Source organism: Sander lucioperca, chromosome 12 (genome assembly GCF_008315115.2).
Source record: "Sander lucioperca isolate FBNREF2018 chromosome 12, SLUC_FBN_1.2, whole genome shotgun sequence".
Lineage (NCBI taxonomy): Eukaryota > Metazoa > Chordata > Actinopteri > Perciformes > Percidae > Sander > Sander lucioperca.
The window spans coordinates 19,864,394-19,881,723 of record NC_050184.1 but is presented as its reverse complement, the minus strand read 5'-3'; the positions used below and the strand labels follow the sequence as shown (position 1 = coordinate 19,881,723).

General features: G+C 41.5%; 1 long non-coding RNA gene across 1 annotated transcript; it reads left to right on the top strand.

Moving 5' to 3' along the window:
• The first annotated feature begins 7 nt into the window (after positions 1–7).
• On the top strand, positions 8–16,862 carry LOC116058158. The gene is made up of 3 exons (XR_004106970.2): positions 8–749; positions 10,429–10,437; positions 16,850–16,862. It is a non-coding gene; the product is annotated as an uncharacterized LOC116058158 (long non-coding RNA).
• Positions 16,863–17,330: the final 468 nt, after the last annotated feature.

Below are 17,330 nucleotides of genomic sequence, written 5' to 3'. Positions count from 1 at the left end.
GTCTGTGTCTAAGAGAAAAAGAAAAAGAAAGGAGTGAACACGACTTATAGCCCGAAGATAGATATTTTGCTAAGAAAAGTAGGCGGTTGTGGCACCGTTGAGCAGAAAAGGGAGTCGTTTTGGATGAAACTGAGGGCACACGTCATATGCTCGCGGCAGCTCCAGCAGGCTAATGACCCTACACTCTTTTATGTCCAGCGCTCCCAATTTAAGAATAAACTGACTCACATTCGAACTAAATCTTAAAATATGATTCATTGATTTAAGACGACAGAGGGGGGAGTAGCCCTACACATATTCCACTAAATAACAACAGTCAAATTGTATTTTATTGGGCACTGGTCTCTTAAGTCAGCCATTTGAGATAGAAATATTACTAGAGATATAAATGGATGTTAGCCTCTTTGCTCGTAACTGACCTCAATAGTTAAAGGTCCCATATCATGCTCATTTTCAGGTTCATACTTGTGTTTTGTGTTTCTACTGAACATGTTTACATGCTTTAATGTTCAAAAAACACTTTATTTTTCTAATACTGTCTGTCTGAATATACCCGTATTCACTCTCTGTCTGAAACGCTCCGTTTTAGCGTCTGTCTTTTTAAGCTAACCTGACATGCAAGATTGTTTGTTTGTTTGTTTGTGTCCCAAACTTTTTGGGAGAGGGCAAAAAAATGCCTGGCAGGTGATTGGATGAACCATCTGTCTGTCACGTCTGCCATTGTTGATTTGAACCATTTTGAACAAACAGTTGCAACCGCCACACACCTGAATCACGCCCGTAGCTACTAGTAGCTCCTCACCGGACGCTGATTGGTGCGGTGAGCTGGTAGTTTAGACACAAACGCATTAGGTTGGAGCCTGACAAGAAGGATTTTTGTGTGATACATGATCACGTAATTCTCGCTTGATCTCGCGAGGAAACAGCTGCCCTGCAAGCTAATCTTTAAGCCCCCCTCCCAAAAAAGTCCAGTCTGCTCTGATTGGTCAGTGTTTCCGGGTTTTCTGCATCTGCGCTCTCGGAGTCTCTGCACTGTCACTGCAGCCAGGGAATTACTGTAACGGCACTGTAGCTGCGCTTTCTACCTATATAGGCTAATATAGTTGTGACATCACAACCATACGGAAGTCCTGACGGCTCATTTTAAGGCACACTTTCTGAATACAGGCTGTGTGCATTTCTCTGTGGATTGGGTGTTTTGAGACTTTTTACTTTACAGTATTTATATAACACCCTGACCTGCTTTATAATCAAAAATACATGGAAATCACACTTTTTACAATATGGGACCTTTTTAGGATTTTCTGTATTTGTCTACCAGATAAGGAAGCTGCAGTGAAAAGACTTGATCAACATTACTTTCCAAAACACAAGACTCCCTCATTCTCAGCCTTGATGTACTGTAAGCTATCCCTGATTACTTGTGGACATATCGCTCCTCTTCATTCCTTACATCAGTTATCGCTGTGGCGGCTTTTGGAGTAAAAGGGTAAAAGGGTTTGTTTTCTGAGCTGGAGAAACAAAGTGACACTGCACCAGATGTATAGAGATGTAGGAGGACCCATGTTCAGGTCCCCTGTGAGTATAATGTGTATGTTCATGGGTACCAGGCAGCAGAAAAATAAATATTTGAGATATCCAGAGGGATATGAGCACCAGTGTCTCCCAATAAGGTCACATAGTTGTTGTTTTTTTGTGTCTGTTGGTCTGCATGCAGATTTGTTCAACTTTCCTTTTGTGTACTGTTGTTTGTGTCTGCAAGCGTGAACAGTGTGCTTATTTGTGCATACATTTTATGTCGCCTACATTTCTGCCTTCATGTGTGTGTCGGTGTGATGTCATAGTGTGTGCAGCCTTATCTGTAAAGCGGTGACAGTGCGGATCAGCCAGACAGGGAGCGTCTAGACACCAGCCTCTGTTTGTCTTCACTGTACTGACCAAACAGCCAGATGAGATCACACACCAAGAGTGCACTATGTGATGTACTAATGACAGGCTGTGTCATTAGTACAGTGTTTTATAGCAGCAGACACTTTCTCAACATGTAACAAGGGTAATGGTGGGCAGCTTCATCTGGCATTTTTCTTCATTATTACTAAAAGCCCTTTGAGAATAGTTTTATCATTTGTGTTAAAAAAGCCACCTCTCCTTAGGTTTCCTCAGTGCATTAGAGATATATTTTGATTGTGTTTTCAGGTATGTCACATAATGTGGAGTCACAGTACTAAAAGGAGATAAAAGGGGATGATGTGGCAAATACATGTATTAGAATTCAGATGTCTTGCATATATATATATATATATATATATATATATATATATATATGTTCCCACTTGCATTTATGTCCTGTTTTCATACAACAGAAAGACCCTGAGAAACATATTGTAGTAAAATAATTAAAGGGGCACTCAGCCAATTTCTCACGATGAGTTCATGATCAGTTGTAGTGGCACTACTCAGCCTGTGAAAGGGACCTTTCTAACGTTTGTCTAAAGGTGTGCTTTCACTCGAGTCATTTGCACAAATTTGACCCCTGGACCGTTGGACTGTTTATTTGACCACTCAACTGTTAGTGTTTGTTTGCCCAAAAGGTCAATTTTCGCCATGTTGTGTAGGAACAAAATGTTACCTAAATCTGGCTGTATACTGTATAGATAGGATTGAAACTGAACAGTTTTGTGTATGTAAGTGCTACGGATGTGAAGATTTCTGTCTCAGAGTATGACAAGAAAAGTCACTTTGAGAAAAAGGCCTTTAAAGTTACGTACAGTTGTGCAATTCCTTACCTTTTTATTGGAAACCACTATTCACAGAAACAATATCTATTTAAATCCTGAGCATCCTATACCTTGTGTCATCATATCATATGTATGTTTTTTATTACATTTTGCAAAACTCCACAACACACACACAAGCTCATGTCTTTCGATTCATTTTCTTTCTGGGAGGAACAGAACAGCAGTGGCTGTAAAGACAGAGGGAGGGATGTGACTCGGCAGCTTTTCTGACTAAACATGGAGCTCAGTGCCAGGAGCCACATTGTGGCCAGGAGCCATTAAGAATGCGTAGCCTTTGTGTGTGTGTTTGCGTCTGTGTGTTTGTGTGTGTCTGGTCAAGGGAGAATCTTAAGAATGCCCCTCACCCCAACCCTGGAGGCCCCAGCCACACACACACACACACACACACACACACACACACACACACACACACACGCACCAGCATGCTTTTACATTCACTGGGCCATTTAGAACATTAGAACAATAGTTTTAGATAGTTTCAAGCAATTATGCTCTGGCCCCTTTAGGTGCGTAAATTTCATTCATTACATTTAGTCCCAGCAGTTTACAGGCTTGGGGTATAATTAAAATAGAAAACTTATGACGACAGTTAATACTGATTGTGGCAGAGCAGGAAAGCAGGCCAGATTAACGGCAGCAGAATTTAGTGAAAATGTGAAGTGAGGCACATGACACACAGACAGCAAAAAGCTGTGATACAGACCAAAAGAAATGTTTTGAGGGATCATTCATGGGTTACATTCATTCTGAACTTCAGAAAGCACAACAAAGTGTTGCCTGGAAGTAAGTGAGAGCTGAGAAAACTGGTGACATATTCACTGCGGGGCGGCCTTTTCTTTCAGTGGAATTTGCCAAATAAACAGAAGACAATACATGGGGCGGAGACAGCAAGAGCTGACCAAGACACATTCAAACGTCTCAGGATCTGAAGACCAAGCTGAGCTCTCTGGCTTGTCATGTGGCTCCCTCTAGTGATTATCTGTGGTAATACATTTTCTAGTTTTCTTCTTTAAATTGGTCCCTCTGCTACTTTTTCTCTTGTCGCTGTTTTGGTAATCACATGTCCACCTGGCACCTTTGCTTCCTAAATGTATCCAATTGTTATTTGTCTCTCTCCTGATTCTTCTCCCCTTTGTCTGTAATCTGGACTCATTCTGGACAACTTTGCAACTTTCATTGGACTAATTAAACGCTATATTTATTATCACTCAGGGGTGTCGGACTGGGGGGGGTATGAGGGGGTGGGAACTGAGTATCCAGGGCCCTTATGTGAGGAGGGCCCAAAAATATGCTAGAATGAATGGCTGTGGATGCGGGGAAGGGCCCATAGAGAATGACTTTCTACAGGGCCCAGAATTTTGTGTTTTGCCTCATCACTGACATGTTTTCATATGTCTTCATAATGGCTGATGTGTAGATGTTCACATTTGCTTCAGTTTAGAGGAGCTTGCTATTTCATGCCATATCGGGACATCTTAGTGGACTAGTGGTTAAGGCACCTACCACGTAACAAAAAAAGGTAATTTGGACAGCACTCCAATTAATATTTTCGATTGCCACTCAGACGTTTTGGGCAGGATGCGCTTCTTCAGAGTGTTTCTCAGACCCTCTCGTATGAGATGTGCTGCCCAAATTACCTTTATATATTATTATACACATTAAGGATCTAGCACACAGTCTTAAAAGTCTTCAAGGTCTTCTAAGTTTCAATGTAAGTTGAGCGCGTTAGGTCTTATTTTTTTTACATACCATCTAACCCCAACGTCCCCAGTTTGATTCATATAGGCTGTATATGAATGAATGAATGCCTTTATTGTCATTGCATGTTCACATAAAATAAAATGTTTTTGTCTCAAAAGAATTTCACTCCGCTCAAACACACACTCACATGCTCGCACATTAAGACAGAATAGCTGTTAAATAAGGTAAAATATGATCAAATAAAGGGTTGTAAAAAGGATTGGATGAAGTACATATGCAGTAAGAGTTCAGTTCATGTATGACTGTGGGGTGAAAACGTGTTCCTCAGTCTGGAGGTGTGAGCTGAACAAAAATCCAAGGGTGAGCTGAATAACTAAATCCTGCGCTGTTATTTCACATTTAGCTGACATGTTTTAGGCCTTTAGCCAAAGCTTACAACGAGAGCAACAGCAGCATAAACTTCACTTCCTGGATCGCCAGAACTACAAGAAACCCACAGGGTGGAGTACAAAGTTTAGGGCACTAGTGTTACATCTATATATTTATCAGGTAAGAATGAAGTCATGAGAAAGTAAGTACAGCCTGAAAGAGAAAGAGCTAATTTCAAATGCTGCCTTTTTCAAAGTAATTGTTCATTTCTTATACTGCATTAATAAGAATAAGAATAACTCTTGTGTTGTCTTCCATTCGAACATGCATCATCCTCCCGGTCAAAAGTGAAAATCAACACTTTTTCTGATGTTTTTGTCTCTTTTTTCGACACTTTTGGCGCTTTATCCAATGTATTTTGGTGCTTTTTTGACGTTCTTTTCACTACCATGTATAAACACCACCAACACCAACTCATAACTAGTTTTACACTTATTACTTATTTTTTGAATTCATGGTCAATAAAAAAACTCATTTATAGGAAATTATACCTAATTCTTGAGTTAAAAAAGCAGAGATTATGAATTATTTGGACTAATATTAAAGGAAGGATAATCACAGAAGGGTCAATGTTCAGTCGGGATACTGTTTTCTTTTCAAATGCTAACATTTTTTACAAAATTCAATGAAAGTAGAGATCCGATCTTTTGTTGTACTTGCGAAGCGCGTTGTATGGAATCATCTGTGTTATTTTTTGGGTAATCCAAATTAGGTAGTTAAAAAGAAACCCATATTTCTGATATAGACATTTAGACAACGGGTCAAATTTGATCCGAAGACAACACAAGGGTTGACAATAATACATTTTATTTACGGGCGCCTTTCTGGACACTCAAGGCCACCTTACAAGACAATAAAATAGTAATAATAATAATAGTAAAAACAAACAGAATATTACTAAATAAAGATGAGTGGTGATCATGTTGGCTATGCCAGTGTGAAAAGATGTGTTTTCAAGTGAGGTTTTGAAAAGGGAAAGTGAGTTATGCTGCAAATATCCGGTGGAAGGGAATTCCAGAGAAGTTTCATAACTTTTATTCTTGTATTTCATACCTGTCTTATTCTATTTGAGCTGTTTTTATATTCTTGTTTTTAATTGTTTTTAACTGCTTTTTAATGTTTTATGTGAAGCACTTTGAATTGACTTGTTGCTGAAATGTGCTATACAAATAAAGCTGCCTTGCCTAAAGAGCAGATGCAGTTTGATGATATGTGATGGTCATATTCCTATATATTATTATATAAACTGCTAAATATGAATATCACGCATGCTGCAGAGCCTGTGGTGTATATTAGACACAGTTAGATGAGTTCAGACAGGTAATTGTTGAGATGAATGTGGGTTTAAGGGAACACGCCAACTTATTGGGACTTTAGCTTATTCACCGTATCCCCCAGAGTTAGATAAGTCCATACACACCCTTCTCATCTCCGTGCGTGTCGTAACTCTGTCTGACACACCCACCGCTAGTCTAGCTTAGCATCGATCCTGGAGGTATCCGGCTCCATCTAGCCTACTGCTCCCAATAAGTGACAAAATAACGCCAACATTTTCCTATTTACATGTTGTGATTTGTATAGTCACAGGGTGTACAAATAACAAGGTCACACAAGACACAGCCATCTTCTAACCGTATACATACTGGGAACTATATTCTCAGAAGGCGAAGCACTGCTACTTCTGCTACTTGGGCGGAGTGATTTGCTTGCAGCACCTGAGAAGCCCCGTGGTGAGGAGCAGAGAGTACCAACGTTGCGCTAATCACTCCGCCCAAGTAGCAGAAGTAGCAGTACTTCGCCTTCTGAGAATATAGTTCCCAGTATATATACGGTTAGAAGATGGCTGTGTCTCATGTGACCTTGTTATTTGTACACGCTGTGACTATACAAATCACAACATGTAAATAGGAAAATGTTTGTCAATTATTGGGAGCAGTAGGCTAGATGGAACCTGTTACCTCCAGGATCGGTGCTAAGCTAGGCTAGCGGTGGGTGTGTCAGACAGAGTTACGACACACACAGAGATGAGAAGGGTGTGTATGGACTTATCTAACTCTGGGGGATACGGTGAATGAGCTAAAGTCTCAATAAGTCAGCGTGTTCCTTTAACAGCCTCTCCTCGCAGCGATAACTAACTGCTGTTAGTACAGTACCAGGCTGCAATGCCACCAGCTTCTACTAACCACAACCCATCAGTTGCAAGCAGAGCAGCAAAGGAAGTTAGATGAACACTGCATGCCGCACCACTAACCACATGGCACACACACACACACACACAGAGTGGTGTGGAGAGAGAGCGAGTCAAAAGCACAGATTACAGCATAGTTATGGCTTTTCCCTTAGTGGCACTTGTTAGGTGAAAGTAGGCCAAGAAGTGTCAAATAAGGACAGGTTTGGTCTACATGTTTACATCTCACACTTTCTTCGCCTCTTCCTTTTCTCTTCATGACTCTCTCTCTCTCTCTCTCTCTCTCTCTCTCTCTCTCTCTCTCTCTCATCACCTCTTTGTTAGAAAGGTGTTGTGAAAATGAGAAGCTGCAACCAGTCATCGAAACTTCTCCCCAACTTTTGGCCGGGCCTACACAGTCAGTAAACAATCTGAGAACACATTTTTCTCAGTTGTGTTTTAAATGAAGGGTGTACAGGAATGTTATGACCAAAATATGAATCTATGCCGGAAAAGGTTGGGAAAAAAACTGGTTACATTCACTTTGAGGATGCACATTCCAGTCTGATAGTCAGATTACCAAAGAAAAGCAAAAGAGAGGAGGAACATTGGGTGACAGATGATTAGGATTTTGGTGTGCTTATGTCATCACTACGTCCACTTGTTTTACCGGGGGACAACCCTGATGCCATTTAAAACCCTTCCTTCTCCTGAATTGTGGACAAAACGTCATATTTGGCTTTGGAAAACACTGATTGACATTTTTTTTTTACCATATTCTGACATTGTATAGACCAAACAACTAATTGATTAAATAATTGACCGATTAGTCGACAAGGAAAATAAGCCCTTAGTTGCAGCCCTAGTTCTCTCTAATCTATACTTTCACCATGCAGTTCACAAACTACCATTCATGTGGCACTGTGCCACCTATACTTATTGAAAGGCGGGGGAAACACAGCATTAAACCCATTTCAGCCTCTCATTTGATTAATCAGAAATATGTCATATAGTATATAGAGTAAAAAGTAAAATATTGATAAATGGGAGCATATGAGGGTCTAAACTCTCTCCTTCTTCTGACATACAGCTGACATACATCATTAACAATGAAAGGAAGTTTTTTATGAGTAAAGCCCTGCAATGATATATGTTCAAACTTTTTGAACATGGACCAAGTGGCTCGCCAGTGGAGGGCGCAAGCGGCCACCACTTGCCCCCCCCCCCCCCGGTAAAAAGCTCCAGTGCAGTCAGTGTATTACCTTATTTGGTGCGGAGCCCCTAATTGTAACACCGGAGAGATGCTTCAGTCCCGAGGAGCGTGCTCGTGCCCATAAACAAACTGTAAGTGTAGGAATGAGGAGAGCTGGATGGATGAGCACCGGCGCTTTACATCCAGCTGTACATCATCCAGCTGTGACCACCGCGGTGTCACACTGCCAGCATCTTTGACTATATGCACCGAAATATGTGTGATGGCATCAAAGCTATAAATCGCCTGTGTAAACCTGCGTCAAAGCTTTACATGTGCGTAATCACATAGGCTACATTTGGAAACGTCCGTGCGTAATGTGTGCCATACATGACCATACATGACAGACAACTTTAAGACACATATTCAGAAGATTTTAGAGAGGAGAGAAAATCTCCCACAGTGAGCAGTCAGACAGCATCACTCGCTCTCTCTTTCTCTCTCTCTCTCTCTCACACACACACACACACACACACACACACACACACACACACACACACACACACACACACACACACACAGCAACAGGTCTACAGCGGGACTAAACTTACATGTGTATAGTCGGATGTGATCTCCGGTCCGCTCAGTCAGTGCGCGCAGCAGCTTGCAGTTCGTCTGGCCACAGAGGGTGTGTTAGTGTGTGGCCTGTGTGTGTGTGTGTGTGTGTGTGTGTGCTGCACTGAGGTCCCGGACCTCCCTCCCCACGCGCAGTCCCGTCGGGGGGAAATGGGTGTATTGGTTGTGCTGGTGGCGTAAAGGGAAAAAAAGAGATAGTCCCTCCGATCTTTCGCTCTTTTCTACCTCTGCTTCTCCTCTGTCTCCTCTGGACTCTCTCTCTCTTTCTATCTGTCCTCCCACCACGAGAGCCTTAATTGGTAAACGGGTACGGCGAAAGAGGTGATGGGGGTGTGCCTCTCTCTCTCTCTCTCTCTCTCTCTCTCTCTCTCTCTCTCTCTCTCTCTCTTTCTCTCTTTGCTCTGTGCCTCTTTTTCTTTTCTTTTTTTTTACATGACGTAATGACCGCGCCTTTGGGATATGTGACCGGCCCGAGCAGAGCACCTATCTCTCCCATCTTCTTTTTATTTTACCCTGGGGTGTGTGTGTTTGTTTGTGTGTGTGTGTGTGTGTGTGTGTGTGTGTGTGAGAGAGAGCGAGAGAGAGCGAGAGAGAGAGAGAGAGAGAGAGAGAGAGTTGAGGGGAAAAAGAGAGAGGAGGTATATGTCCTCACACCTCTCTCTGTCCTCTCTTTCCTGTTATCTGTTATTGTTCAGACAGACTAGTGATGAAATAATGTTATGTTATGAAGAGGAGAGGGCATTTGGGAAGTGTGTATGTGTGTGTGTGTGTGTGTGTGTGTGTGTGTGTGTGTGTGTGTGTGTGTGTGTGTGTGTGTGTGTGTGTGTGTGTGTGTATGTGTGTGTGTGTGTGTGTGTGTGTGTGTGTGTGTGTGTGTGTGTGTGTGTGTGTGTGTGTGTGTGTGTGCTCTCCAGCTGAGCATTGGCTCAGGAAACAAGAATGTTCGGCCCCTGCTTTGCCCTTTTACTCCCAGTTCAGCAGTCTGATGGGAGGACGGAGGGACGAGTGGGGGAGGCTGTGGGGGAGGTGGAGGGCGAGGGGTTGGGGAGGTTAAAGTTAGAGCGGAGGAGAATAAAGAGAGATTACAGATTGAAGAAGACATTAAGAAAATATTTTGGGAAAAAATTAAAAAAAGTCTTTTGAATACATTTATATTTCTGCCTTTTTGCAGGCAAAAAGCAGGCAACAAAGTAGGCTATTTTTTTTTAATTTAACATCAATTCACTTTTCATGTTTCTGTGAGTGTGGGTTTATTAGAAACCTAATAATAACATCAAATGAATTGGAAAACTGTCTGCACTTACTTGCTGGGAGTTGGATAAGACTCGTTGACTCCCTAGTAATATGTAGTTGTTTTTTAAGATTATTTTTTTGGGGCTTTTCCCTTTATTTCAGAGTGACAGTGGATAGACATTGACATGAAAGAGGGAGAGAGATGGGGGATGCAAAAGGCAAAGGGCAGCACGTCGGATTTGAGGGGCGAACGCTACTGGGTGAGCTAAGAGGCCGCCCCGGTAGGCTGATGTTTTAACATTGGAGAGAACCAGACTTGCTAATTCCCCTTTTTCCTTTTAGCTTTAGGCTAAACTTATAATGACCTAGTTTTAGTTTAAAATAAGGCAAAATCAGCCATTTGTCAGCCATTCATTTTCGGAATTTCGTCTGATGCTGACCTCCCTGTTGCACTGAGGCGGGCCCTGTCGTTCACATCTCTGCTAGCCCGGAGACTGATCTTGGTCAACTGGAGACTCTCCCGCCCCCCATACCCCCCACCCCCTAGCCCCTTTCCTAGAACTCGTTGACGCCCCCAGCTTATCTCCTGACTTGGAGGACTGAGCTCCTTCTGGACTGCTCTCTATCTCTTTTAATTTGTCTACCTTTTTTACTTTTATCTTTTGGATGTTGTGTGTCCTTACTGGTGTGTGTCTCTCAGTGAGTATGGGTCTGTGTTATTTGTCCCCGTCTGTTTTGATCCTGAACTGGGTTGGTTTTTGGGTGGGTAGGGGACTGGAGGGGAAGTGACATACTGTTTTAACTATGCTTTGTTCACTTTGGCCTGTGTTGTATGTCATTTATTGTTAAAATTTATATAAAAAAAGTTGGAAAAACAAAATAAGGCAAAATCATGAGAGTAAGGGTAACCCTCGACCTTCTCTTCTAACACGCGACAACCAATCAATTATGTTAATAAACCTGTCTGTTTCTGGTCTGTTTAAGTTCTGAATCCAACTCAGACTGATTAAACATGTCAGCCATGCAACCAGCGGAGACTCGGGGGAGTCATTGCGTAGTCCCGCAGTAACCCATATAAAACCTCAGTTTTTGTACAGATTAAACAAACAAGATATAAGATACAATCATTCCCTAACCTTAACCTCTCATAAACCCTTTTGACACAGAAATGACTGTGTGTAGTGAGTAGCAACTGCCCCTGTGCGTGTCTTGACTTCACATTGTCAGACCCATAGATTGTGAGAAAATGATTATATTCAGTCTATTGACAGACCAGTGACACCATAATCAGGCAGGAACTTGCTGGAATAGACTTTATCCTGCACCATGTCAACATAACGTGCAATAAAGGTGGATTTACTGATCTTATATAAAGTAACTTGCCTATGTAGTTGAAAAACTGCTCAGTCACTAAAGTATCAGCAGCTACTGTAAGGACTGTACTTGGTCCATGTTTCATCAGACAGTTTTTGCCCAATTTGTGCTCAAATGTTTGTCAAAGGAAAAATGAATATGGTACAATTCCTATTGTCATCTGTCGACACTGTAATAAAGTTTGACTGTGAAACAAAGAAATGTGTTGTGTTGCTTATAGTCATGTTTTACTGCCTGTAGTAAAGGATTACATTTTTATAGTCAGGGTGTTAAATGGACCAGCTTTATGTCTTTTTTTTACCCTTTTACATGCATGAAATCAAATATTGTTTTCCATATCACCTGTTTAAACAGTGTGCTTACATAAAGCCTTTGTGAAAAGTATATATTCTATTTCTCTAACACCATAGGAGCTTTACTACCTAAATTTTAAAATGACAAAAACCCTCCTTAAAAATAAAGCACTTTATTTATAGTTAAAGGTCCAGTGTGTAACGTGTTTAGTTGTTCATTATCAAAATCTGTGTTGCCCGTTCACAAACTTGTCCTTTTTCATTAATATTTACCACTGCCATCAATTCCAAGTATTCCTATTGGCTTGAAATTTTACATTTGCGTTTGCATGAACTGGGGTAGACGCTCCATATTCATGCACCATCTTGAAATACGTTAGCCGGTAAGGGACATACAGGACATACTGCTCCGCCTTTCGCGTTTTCGCTGTCACATGATCAACTCACATGTGCTGCTAATGCTGCTAATGGGTATCGTAGCTTCCCGGCCCCGGCAAGTTTGAAGAAGGAAACATGGAGGACCACACGTATTCAAAATCCAAATTTCAGGAACAGGAGTCTTCTTCTTCGACCAGAAAAAGAAAAAGGATATTGAAAAGAGCAAGAGACCAGCGTCATCAGAAAAAAGCGTGAAAATACGTACTTTGAACTGCGTGGCGCGAGAGAGTTGATTGCGATATATGATCTCAACGCTAGATGGGAGAAATTCCTACACATTGGACCTTTAATGAAATAGAAATATAAATTAGGTATATACTGTTCAGTATAATGCACAGAGCAGCAACTTTAACGTTGATGTAAACTGTCCAGATCATGTCCTCCATGAGAGTAAAGGGTTTCTTGTGTACTGAAGTTGTGTCTGCTGGTGATAACCGGTCTCTCAGGTCACAGTGGGCATCCTAACACGTCTTCCTGTGGATACTGAGACCTTTCCTGTTTCTGCTGGCCGCTGTGTTGTCTTCAGACCAGCACTCTACTGAAGCATGACTCATGCTCAGCCATAACTTCCTCCCCTGAGCAACTTAGTGACCGGGTGCACACAATGTTGCCAAGCAAAAGAATGATTGTTTTTCAAAAGTACTTACGTTTGACCAGTTTTTCACGTGTATCTTCAGGGCATGTCTATCAAGTAAATGTACATACCGGTGAGGATCATGGAGCAGAGGGTGTAAAGACATGTAACAGCAAAGGCCATGGTTCTACTTGCCTTGTCAATGCGACTTCTGTGATCAAATTTCTCCTTTCTAGCATGTACAAGTACCCATAGTTCTTTGGGTGGGAAAGGAGGCTGCAGCCTGGAGCAAACACAGATGACAGTGGAGTGGAGGAGGCAGGGAGATCTTTTTTTCATCCCCTCTGTCTATGTCTATCTGTGTGTTTGTGTGTGTGTGTGTGTGTGTGTGTGTGTGTGTGTGTGTGTGTGTGTGTGTGTGTGTGTTTGTAGTAATAAGAGCCAGATGTTGCCGTTGTGGTTGTAAGCTCGTCCAGTCGGTCAGTGACATCATCTGTATGCAGCTTGTTGAAGTTACATCACCAGAGGCGGTAAACACACACACACACACACACACACACACACACACACACACACACACACACACACACACACACACTTGTATTCATGTAATTGTGCGGAAGACAAAGAAACTGCGTTCTGGGACTTTCGGTTAATAAGTCAATTAATCTGATAATCCTGTTGGAGATGTCAAGTGAATATCACCTCGATTCTACTGTACATATACTTTAGAAAGATTTGTTATTGCCAAACAAGCAGTCCAGGTATCTGCAAAACTCTCTATCTTGGGCTCAACCGTTTGTATGTGTGCAAAGTGTGCATGTTTGTGTCTTCTATTAAAAGGCAGGGTTGGTAATGTTGAAAAGCTAGCAAGATTTGAAAGTAGCATCTCCTCGGGGCTCGGACCCACACACAGACGTGCACGAGCACCGCTGCGTCGCTGCTTCAGAGCAGAACAGGGAAAGGACCACAATTTTACTTCATGTCTTGTTCACTGGTAAGCAAACTCCTAACATTATCATACCGAATGTTTAAAGCAAACATCACGACTGTTAGCAATGCGGCATCGACTCCCACTCTGCTCAGGCTCGTTCACAGGAGGGGTAGAGTACGCGCAGCGGGGCAAGGAGGCAGTTTATTGGTTCTTTCCAAGCGGACCGTGAGGCAGTGATGGGTGTGTGAGAGATGACAGATCTTTTTCGCTCCTTTTTCAAAGCCCATAAGTTATTTTTTGCTGTCGGGGTGTAAAGACCATTTCAAACAATATATAAAAAAGTGTACATTGGAAACAGTTAACAACCCTGCCTTTAAAGGGTAACTCTCGCCAAAATGCAGCCTAGGGTCTTTTTGTGAATGTACCCGAGTCAAACTTTCATTTATAAGCATAATTAGGACGGAAGTGCCACTTTTAAGATTTACCGTATCTTCGTTTTTCGGTGAAATGGCCTTTTGAATGGGAGTCCTAGTGGCACTTCTATGATCGCATCAAAATCGCTACTTTTAAAACACTAAGAAGGCTCGACACAACATGAAACTTTTCTCCAAGTATGACCAGGGTCTCTACACCTTAACAAAAGCATTGACAACATTGTTTGTGTACACAGAGTTTACTAAAAAGAAAGGTTTTGAGCAACTCACTGTAGCTGTTGTTCTTCTGGTCACCGTCTATCGAGCCAGTCAAAAATAGTCGAGGGAGGAGAGTAAAGATGGAAAGCTCCTAAAGCTTAGTTCCATATAAATGCACTGATAATTTGTTGTTTTGTCGTTAGTGAAACACAATATTGACCTTGTAGTTGAAAAAGGAGCCTCATATAAGAATGACATTTCCTCCATTGGGTTCCGTTCATTCACATTCGGAGATCGCCTATTTTTGACTGAGAAAATGGCGGATAGCGTAAACAACAACTGCTAATGTGAGTTGCTCAAAACCTTTCTTTTTAGTAAACTCTGTGTACACAAACAATGTTCTCAATGCTGGAGTTCATGTGTAGAGCCCCTGGTGATACTTCAAGCAAAGTTTCATGTTGTGTCGAGCCTTCTTAGTGTTTTAAAAATAGCTATTTTGAGGCTAGCATAAAAGTGCCCCTAGCACTCCCATTCAAAAGGCCATTTGACCGAAAAACGAGAATACGGTAAATCTTAAAAGTGGCGATTCTGTCCTAAATATGCTTTTAAACGAAAGTTTGACTCGGGTACATTCACAAAAAGACCCTAGGTTGCATTTTGGTGAGAGTTACACTTTAAGTTAGGTGATCCTTATTCGTCTCTGGTCACTTGTTCATTAAAAAGACACAAAGGTGCGAAGGTAAGGATCAGTGATTGAAAACATGATGCTTACATCGTGACAAATAGTAGGAGACAGAGCCTTAATGTGCAACGTTGGATGTAAAAGGGCAATGACCGAGTGATAGTTTCAGAGAAAGTAGTTAAAAATCAGGGAGTCAGGGCCCAGCTGACAGCCTCATAACAAAGCTTCTCTCTGGTGTCACTAAAGTGGTAAATTGTTTAACTGTTCCCTGTGCACTCACTTTCTGCCTCTTGTTTTCCTTCACACACACTAAACACATGCGCAAGCACAGACACGAGACCCGAGCACTTAGATTAGACCTATAAACAGAACATTAAACCCCACTTGCAGGTAATTCAACAAATATGTCTCCTTGGCATTCCTTGATCTCTCATCCCTTAATCCCCCCATCTGACTCAAACTCAAAGGCGCTCACACATGCACATAAAAGTGGCTCCCATGTGACAAAGTAGAGTAATTATGGAAAAACGTTTCTCATTAAATGGAATGGAGTCCATATTTAGACATGTCAAATATAGAGTGGCTTTTATGACCAGCTGAGGCAGACAAATCAGTTACACAGAAACACATTTGAAGAAAAGAGGGCTGAGGGGCTGAAGGGTTGAGGGACGGCCACAGTACACAGGTCCAAAATGAGGTGACAGTGAGCCAATAATATGATATGAATAATGATGACGTGACAGTAACTCTTCATTCTCAAAGATTGGTACCACTTTTTAAATAAGGCACCCTTTATCAACCCTTTATACAAGGTTTATAATTGCAACCAATGGCCATATTATTATTTGTTTTTCAATCCTCTAGTAATGCGTTACAGATACATTATAATTCATTTATAAGAACAACCTTTGGGTTGCCAGACTGACTTGATGGATTAAAAAAAAAAAAAATGTATTAATAACTTGCTGACATTTATAACTTTGAACTTGATGGCACATTAGAAATAAGAAACATTTGAAATTTCAGTGGATTACAAACATTTATAACTAACCTGAACCCTAACCTGCCAAAGGAACTTCACACAACCTGGCAATTCAAAAGTTGTTCTTATTAATGACTTATAACTGAGCTATAAAGCATTTGTAAATTAATTATAAACCATTAATAAAGCAATTAGTTACAGTTTAAAAACATGTAGATAGATAGACAGACAGGCAGACAGACAGACAGACAGACAGATAGATAGATAGATAGATAGATAGATAGATAGATAGATAGATAGATAGATAGCTAGATAGATAGATAGATAGATAGATAGATAGATGGACTTTTATTGATCCCAAATTGGGAAATGTCAGTGCTACAGCAGCAAATTATCAGACACATAGCACACATACAGTATGATAAGTCCTATTGCTCAGCCATGTTAAAGCTAGATATGAACATGGGTCATTTTGAATACAATTGGACACATTTTTCTCATCAGAACTGAAGGCAGCGATTTTGCACAAGCAACAAGACAGCAAACACAGCCAGACTAATACAGAACCAGAGCTCATTGTCATTACAGCACAAACCTCCACTTAAAAACCTCCCTCACCTGCACATACACTCCTTCAACACACTTAATATGTGGTATGAGCTCTTACCACAAGCACAGCAAACTATTCTGTGAGGTTTTGAAGTCATAAATCGCAGTCTGGGCAGAACATAGTAATCGCACTGACTCAGAGAGCAGCAGACTCTGATATCTGCCGCAGGGTGAGTCACACACACACAGGACGTCAGAACTTCAGGAATAATGAAATGTTTGCATGTGTATTGTGTGTGTGTGTGTGTGCTGGTGGATGTGCATATCAATACAATATGTGTGTGTGTGTGCGTGTGTGTGTGTGTGTGTGTGTGTGTGTTTTAGTGTCCTGCATATGTGCTGTATGTCAATATCTCTTGCAGGGGTTTCCTTCTGGGACAGCCTCTACATGTACATATGTAGAGGCGTGTGTGTGTGTGTGTGTGTGTGTGTGTGTGTGTGTGTGTGTGTGTGTGTGCGTGTGTGCGTGCGTGTGTGCGTGCGTGCGTGCGTGCGTGTGTGTGTGTGTGTGTGTGTGAGTGTTTGTGCTCTGGTGTAAAGTGTTAGTGGCCAAGAGGTAATCAGGCTAAACATTATGTGGTAATCAGTTCTTTTAACCAGCCTGGAGATGAATGAATCATTCAGTGCATATTATGAGAACATCCTGCAAAGAGAGA